Raw genomic sequence first — 9,033 nt, 5'->3', positions numbered from 1 at the left:
CAGAAGCTGACAACATCCTGAAAGAAGTCATCAAAATTTTGACTTTGTTCACTTTTATGGAACATAGTATTATGTCATTTATGATTTCAGAAAATATGAATGTGTACTTTCAAGGAAATAATTGTCCCAGAATGAGTTGTTGGGTCCACAAAGCTTATTTTCCCTGGAGGAAAGAAATTGTTCATCTTGAAGCAGTGATAGGAAAATATTCTGTCGCCGAAAAAACTCACGTGACTTAGGATTACAAGACGCGTAGTCCACCTTAGATTTTATGGGATCTAGAAAAGTGGTGTGTGATAGAAAGGTTTCAGCTCAAGATGTGTCTCCTGTTTAGCATGATGACATTGATCAAGTTTCCCTCTCATTCAGCTTTGCTCAGACATGGACCATGTGTTACCAGATTAGGTATAAAAATAACATGTACTTATATTGTACTAGCCTCCAGTGACTTGTGAAGATCTGGGTTAGATTTGGTCTTCAGCAACCCATGCTTGTCATAAGAGGCTAACGGGATCGGCTGGTCAGGCTCACAATTGCTTAGATTGATGCTCATTCTGTTGATTCCTTGATTGTCTGGTCCAGACTTGATTATTTAAAGATGGCTGCCATATAGCCGGAATATTGCTGAGTGCAACGTAAAACTAAACTCACTCACTTTCTCAGTGCATGCTTACAGAAGTGTAGAGGGGTACTGATGTGGCACAGTGCCCCAGTTCCTTCACCTACCTTACTTCCTCATGCAAGTCATATATGCCTCTCAAATAATTGTGATGTAAAAAATTCATAAGTTTTAGAAAGTCTGATATGAATAATAGGATTATTCTACTGATGATGGCCAGTAGTACTGAATGATATGCATCCATTACCATTTGAGTCTAGCATCAAATGACCACAGGAAGGACTGTGTATAACATCTGGAAATGTCAGATGCTATGTGATCAGAACTTTGTAATCCTCAATAAAACACAACAGCTAGCTCCCTATTAGACTTGATAATCAGAGTTGGGCTTTTCAGTTTCTAGGTTTACTGTGTTCATATCATGGTTATTAAAGATTTCACATAACATCCTAATATTAATTATAATGCACTTACATAGCACCTAATGTCCAAACAGCGCTGCTCAGTTGCGTTTTGACATAAAACAGGCTGATAGAAACTGTAAGGCAATGGAGATTATCAAAGAGAGGAAGGTGTTTTTGAGAGAATCTTGAACAAATTGAGGATTGCTGCATGTCTGAGGCAGTAAGGACGAGTGTTCCACAGAGTAGCAGCAGCAGCAGCAGCAGCAGCAGCTAGCTAGCTCTCCTCCCATTGATATCTTGGTGACTTGAACAGATAACTGGCATGTATGTTCTGATCTCGATGATCTTGCAGATCCAAGAATGTCAGGTCAGGATCTTGCCCTGCTCCATAATGAATGATTACGTTCAAGGTCAACTTTGGTTTTATACTGCAATAGCTACACATACAGAAAAAAATAAAGTTGTTTTTTTATCACATTGATTATTGAGGCACTGGGGCTTTTAACAGCTGATTTTTTTCATTACTGCTGAGTCTTAAAACCCCATTTAGCAATATCATAAATCACAAATTGTTTCCGTGCCTGTCCTGACAAAGGATGAATTACCAATGACCCACAAAACTGAGCATGCTTTGCGACAGATGGTGGAAATATGTAACAGAAGCCAGTCCAATCTATAGCTGCACTGAAGCTAAGCTGGATATAACTGCTGTATCAGATTGAGTATACGTAAAATAAAGACAAAAGCGTCCAATCCTAATGCACAGAATCTTAATGTGTGCGGTATTTTTTAGACAAAAGCTTTGGCAGTGTTATTAATAGTAACACACATCCACTCAAGAAAATTGGGAGCAACATGCGTGGTAAGTCCGACTTCAAATTGCTTCAGGTGAGTGAAAAGATCACATGCTACCCCAATGAAAATATGAAATTTGCATTAGAACTCTAGACATGGTGATTTACCACTTGAAGTGTATTTCCTGCTGCTATTGCTGGGTGTGGTGTTGTGTATGTGAGATTGAGAATATTTTCTTGTAAACTAAGTTGGATGTCATTTTCTTCTCCAGCTACTGGTGATTCAAAAGTAAGATATATACACTGTTATAAAGCATGATATATACATTGTTATAAAGTAGATATATACACTGTTGTGCACTAAGACACACTGTTATAAGGTAAGATATATACACTGTTATAAAGTAAGATATATGTACAATGTTATAAAGCATGATATATATATATATATATATACATTGTTATAAAGTAGATATATACACTGTTGTGAAGTAAGATATACACTGTTATAAGGTAAGATATATACACTATAAATAACATTTACCGGTAGTTGGTACCCATACCTCTCACACACAATTTGCCAATCTGTTCACACACAGTTTCAATGCAATTCATTCAAGAAATATGTGATGAAAATTTTAATAACATCAGTAAAATATATTACAAACATAAGAGCAGATGTAAAATGAACAGATATTGTAAAAAAAGAATGAACATCATTATGGATGTGTTGGCAAGTACTCACAATACAGTGTTTGTATTGTGGAAAAATCATCAACGCTCAGCATCGGCAAGTATTGTCCCTGCCCCCATCTAAACAGCTGTATTTGGGGGGGTGAAAACCTTTGCACTATACACAAGGAAATATGATTATAAATCTCTATAGCAGTAACAATAATATTGCAGAGATGCATGAAGGGATCTCTAGTGAATAGGGTTGGGCGATATTACCGGTTAAACGGTATATTGCAATTCAAATATTGCAATACGATATATTGCAGTACACTTTTCGCGAACCGGTTCACCCGATACGATCAGCAATTTCCGAGAACATGATTTGTATTTCCTTTATATCATTATACATTAATGGTTTTGAGAATGTATATTGGTCAATCTCATCTGTGTGCTGACAGTGGCCAGTGGCATTGTTTCAAATGAAAGGAAAACAGTAATTTCATTACCTTAGTTAACCCATTCAACACCACAGGCTGGAAAACCGGCCAAGACTTCACAGGTCTCCAGACACCGAAAGGCCGGTAAACCGGAATGGCAGGAGGCACATCAAAATGGTATATAATTTTAGGAACCTACCTAACACATGATTCACTTATTAAATGTATCACTTTTCACAATGTCTGAAAACACTTATTACATTTCAAATGAACATATATTATCGACAGAATTAGAATTATAAACTATTTTTCGCAATGTTATTGAAAAAAAAAGATTCTCCGACACATGCTTTGGCAACGGGTCCACGTCAAAGCTGTCAAAGAGCAAAGTAACTATGTTTAGAGGAAATAATTAAACAAATTGAATAAACTACTAAAGAATAAAATCAAGAACAGTACTCATAAAAGTTGTCAAACAAACACTATAAGTTACTATTTTCCATCTTTTTAAGTCAAATAACACTTCACGCTCGGACATGACGTTTAATGCTAAAATATATGCTTGAAGCATTTTTGTCATAGGTCATAACCTAGCATGATACAAAAACTGAGTTCCAAAAGGTGGTGATTTTGTGTGTAACCCATTCAGAATAGGATGATTTTTCCAAAACTTTCGTCTAAATCTAAAGTTTTCATTTAGGAGGACGGTATCCATTGCTGTAATAATATTGGTTGCCCTGGCTCATGTGCTTGATTTTGACCAATCACGAGCCTTAAATAATCTAGGAATATATCCAAAGAAAGATAAGTCTGAATTTCCTAACATATCTACACCTAGAAAGTCACTTTAAGTAAGTTTCTTATGTCGTTAACAAATATCAGTAAAATGATCCTGGAACTAATAATGAAAATCGATAATCACAAAGAAACTATTTGACTCCATTCATAGCTACTCGCTCTATCCGTGACCTATGCTATTTGGCTTGTTCGAACACGAATTGGTCGCTAATGTATTTGACTCATTTCACATTTTACTACCGGCGATTTTATTGGTTGCCAAATTTTTGTATTAATGACTCTATTTCACATTCTTAGGTCACAGAAAGAGGCGAGTAATTACGAATGTTATTTATTGGCATTTAGAAACCAATGTTTAACCAATAAAATCGCTTCTTACAACTGCGATAAAACTCCTGTTACGCGTTATTCATAAAACCTTCAAAACGGAGGTATTTCCTACTGTTGTGGACGCCTCCGTGGTGTAGTTAGCCGTCCGCCCGAAAGAAGGTCGCAGGTTTGATCCCCGACGTCCATACCAAAAGACGTAAAATATGGTACTTGTTGGTCCCTGCCTGGTGCTCGGCATTAATGGGTACATCAAGGACTGGTCGGCTCAAAGTCAATATGATGTGTCTGAGTGGGGTATTCATGCTTCACTGTGGCATGGTATCTCAATGGGCTAGCACTATAAAACCAGCTTAAGTCTGGGCTAGTACAAATAGCCACACATACACATACACATGCATGCACGTCGTCATATGAGCTAAATATTCTCAAGCACGATGTAAAACCCAATTTCACCTCACCTCACCTCACCTCACCTACTGTTGTGTCATGTTACCAAGCAGAAAGCCACTGTTACCGGGAAATAGCCGACCATACATAATATTTCAGAAATCTTTTTATAATAACTTTCAGATTACTTAAAAATGAAAATATAGAAGAAAAAGGTAAGGGGATATTATGACTTGTTACAAATGGAAAAAATCGCTCCATTTTTGGCTTCCTATGGGACATTATAATGTGTAAGCTTACATTTTCATTAAAACTTAACTTATATAAATTGTTGTATTATTTGAATACTAGGATAAAAAATAACTTTCATATTATGTTAGGATTAGACCTTTCAAATGGTGCTTGACATGTAGCAGTAATAATGTTTTACAAGCTGATATTTTCCTTGATAAACATAGACCTCATCTATGACCTCAGAGTCTCTGGGAAGTCGGTGTCATGGCAGTAAAGCCTCTGGTTGACTGGTATTGAATATACACCAACACATATCACAATATATCACAATGCGAAATTTTGGCAATACCCAACCAACTAGTGAAGTGTCATTAACCTTCTTAAACCCCGGGGTGGTGGGGTAGTCTGGTGGGTACAGCATTAGTTTGTCACGCCGAAAACCCCGGTGTAGCAGGCCATTTCTTCCCCGGTCTAAACTTCCCCGGGGAGAATTTGGCCTAGGCCAAACTTTCCTGGGAAAGTTTTGTCCTAGGATATTCTTACCACGGGGAAAGTTTGGGCTAGGCTAAAGTTTCCCCCTCTAGGCCAAAGTTTCCCTCCTGTTTAAACTAGGATATTTTGTTCTGTTTTCCATGAAAAGGAGGGAGATTCTGGCCTACTCTTCCCCACCCTTGTTCTTATATCAAAGGGGGAGTTTCTGGCCAGCCTAGCTAGGCTACTTCTTCCCCACCCTTGTTCTTATATCAAAAGGGGGAGTTTCTGGCCAAGCTAGGCTACTTCTTCCACACCATTGCTCTTATATCAAAAGGGGGAGAACAAGTTATTACAAACATCAAACCGACCGTAGTTTTGACTTAAAGTTTGGTTCACATTTTTGCCAAATAGTCCATTTTTGCCTCTGACTTGGGTGTAGTGATTTGGATGCATACATGTTTGAACGGCATATATCTCTAAATCCATCCTGCTTCTGCCGCCATTCCTATGAAGACACATTGCATTAGTTCTTCATCTGTCAAATCATGTCACCTGAAGATGTAAACATTCAAGTATACCCCTTATCAAATCTTGTTTTCTGAATGTAGAATAAGGCACTATCGTGGAATGATAGATGATACAGCATTTGATATAAATATTGTGTTGGGTTGTTGTTGTGTTGATGTTTACGTCTGCTTTATGTCGCTGATGTGGATGCCATATTTAAAGCTATGAGTGAGGGAATACAATTTTGAATGGATATAGACATCCAAGTAAAAACTGGGTATTTAGTCAAAGATTCGAATATAGTAATGACTTTGAGATAAGCCAATATGGAATAAGTGGTGATAAGTAAATTATTGAAATATAAACATAAGTAAATAATAACATAACACAATAGTAATGATATAATATATAATAAAATAAAGAAACATTTTGTAATATTAAATTATTTTTAATAATTTGGGAATTGTGTTGGGTCAAACATGATTATTTTTACCAGTGGTTGTTTATATTTGAGTACTCATGTCACAGAGATACATACTGATACAAAACTATTTTCTTTAATTTTCTGTGAAGCTAATGGGCCTACTGCATACATTTCTGTACCTGTCCTAGCAGGTTGCACCTGGTGCAAGTAGCTTTGTAATCTCATCATTAACTGTATATACATGCTCTTACATACTTTAGATACTTTGCTTTTATGCTTGCTTGCTTTTCTTTTTAATCTCACCTTATATAAGGCTATTGAAACAAAATGTGAACCCAGAGATTTACTGGACGCGAATTCCTGCGTCCTATACGCATAGAAAATTGACAATGGACGCAACAACATTTATTAGCGTGTCCACAGGGACTCAGAAAAAGTCCAAATATATTTCGATATTCCAATCAAGTGACAATAATTTATCACTGAGTTTGCTACTAGCTGGGTTATGGTGTTATTTGCAATTTAATTGCTGTAACAATGTGATGATCATGATACACAAATATAGTAACAGTATTAATAATAATATTTAATGTCCAGGATCATTGTATCATTGCTTCATTAACTAATGTCAACATTTAACCCTAATGATACATTAAATCCTTAATGCATCATTAGTTAATGGCAGCATTAAAAACGGTTGTATCAAACACTTATTAGCGTATCATTATCTAATGACGTCCTAATGTAAATATTTTCATTAAATTTGGGGATTCCCCTAAATATTTCCCACAATTCCGCGACGTAACCATGTAAGTGTTACTCTCGGTCGTCCGTCAAAATCTGCTAAACCTCGGAACAAAAAAAAAATGTTGACTGCTGTGAAGAAACACATCTAAATAATTCTGAAACGTCGCCGATAAACTAGAATTGGTTGGGATGTTTTGGAAAGTACACAAACACGAACGCCGATGTGAACTTCTGCCATATTGGATAGTGTTTACAAAATGAAGTTTCGCTAAGGCCAGTCATATGATGCCTATTACATCACGTATATTTCATATTCAGTTGTGACAAATGCATCGCTGAATTCCTCATACATTTTAGAATCAACTTACAAATGGTCTTTGTCACTAAAACCAAGTGTCTAGAAAAAACGAAACATATTGGGTGTGAAAACGGAGAGTTGTGCTCATAACACAGCACTTGCTAGAAAAGTAAACAAAGCGGAAATCAGATTTTATACTGGGCAGCATTTTCTCAAGTTTTTGGACATCAGTTTGTCTATTCGTAGCATGCATGAGCTCAATACTTTTAGAATATGCACGGAAAGAGTATTGTAGCAAGAACTAGAAAACTAAAAACAGATACAATACAGAAATTTTATATATTCATTCGAAAGTTCTGTGCAGCGTGACGCCATGCCAGATGCAAAATCATGGAGAACGACATAGGCAATTATCAGCATTTCTGACTTTTTCAATGGAAGCAATAAAAACAACTAACCATACGCAGATAGTCAGAATGTTTCCAATTACTTACATCATACATTTATGGACAAAGGTTCTCTCACAAAATCATGGGCACCCATATCAACAAAGCCGCCATTTCATGAGAAATCAGTCATTGGTAGTGATGTCATCTGTCAACATTGTTGGACATATTTGGCAATTTCTTTGAGGTGGAGGTCGGTTGAATAAGATTAAACACAAACACACTGTCCTGCGGATTACACTTTTATTATTAATGTATACTTTGCGTATCGTTCACATATGGTTTCATGAAACTAATTTTATTATCAACATTTAGTATTTTAAACCTAAGTAAAACTGACATAATAAATAAAAATGATTTATTTTTTTCATGAAATGTATATATATGCACACGTTTTTGAAGGATATATATGTCTTGTTCATTGAATTTGTTTATGTTGTGTTATAGACAAAACAATGGCGTATAATCATTGGGCAGGTGTGCTTTTGTCACAAATGTTTTGAGTATCATTGTTTTCAATAATTCCGTGAACAAAACATCATGAAAATATAGTGTCCTTATTCACGGCAAATGCTCTCCAAGTGATCTGAGTTACAATGACTTAGTATTAAGCATAGCGGAGTGATGCCCCCTTATCTTTATAAGCATATGACCTTTTGTAGCCATTTGATGTCATAGGGGAAAATCCATTTTCAACACATATTGCGAGTCATTTTTAAGATTGAGTGTATAACGTTATACATAAGCACACAAACTAATTTAATACATACCTATGTCGTTCAGGTATCAGGCAGAATTGTGTTCGCTCACACTTTCCGTAAAGATGCCAAATAGAAAATATAGTAGCACAGTACTTTTATCAGTGCACAATAAAAAGCAGAGAAATTTACTGTTTTTAACACATACCAAAATTAGGGGGTAACATTTAGCAGTGTCTACTTTTCAAACTGAGTTTATACCATGAGATAGGACATTTAATACTCTACATTTCTGTGTAATTTTATAGCTGTAGGTAGATCCAGTGCTGCACAAACAAAATTCTGGCGTAATGTTCACTTTTCCAGGAAGTTTAATGACGCTCTATTGATACCCCAGGACCTTCATTAAGTTAATGACGCGCTAATGACAAAACAACGTCATTAAAACGTTAGTACAACAGAATTTAATGATACATTAGTTAATGAACGTTTAATGGCACGTTAATGCTTCATTAAAGTTTGATACAACCAGGTCCAGGACCCTGAAAATGAAGAGTACGAGTCCCAGGGACCCTCAAATGCAGGACTCCATGTAAATCCCTGTGAACCATGTACATGTTATGTATGAAGATGAAGATGACCTGAACATTGTTGATGGAACTTGACATTAACATGAAAATCTTATCAATGTGCTCACATGAATAGCTATGTCTTTTCAAGGCGGACATTAATATGAAAACAATGTTGAAGAAGAAATAGCC

This window comes from Haliotis rubra, unplaced genomic scaffold (genome assembly GCF_003918875.1).
Source record: "Haliotis rubra isolate DU_JTF1 unplaced genomic scaffold, ASM391887v1 Scf401, whole genome shotgun sequence".
In the NCBI taxonomy this organism is placed as follows: Eukaryota; Metazoa; Mollusca; class Gastropoda; order Lepetellida; family Haliotidae; genus Haliotis; species Haliotis rubra.
This window is presented reverse-complemented; position numbering follows the sequence as displayed.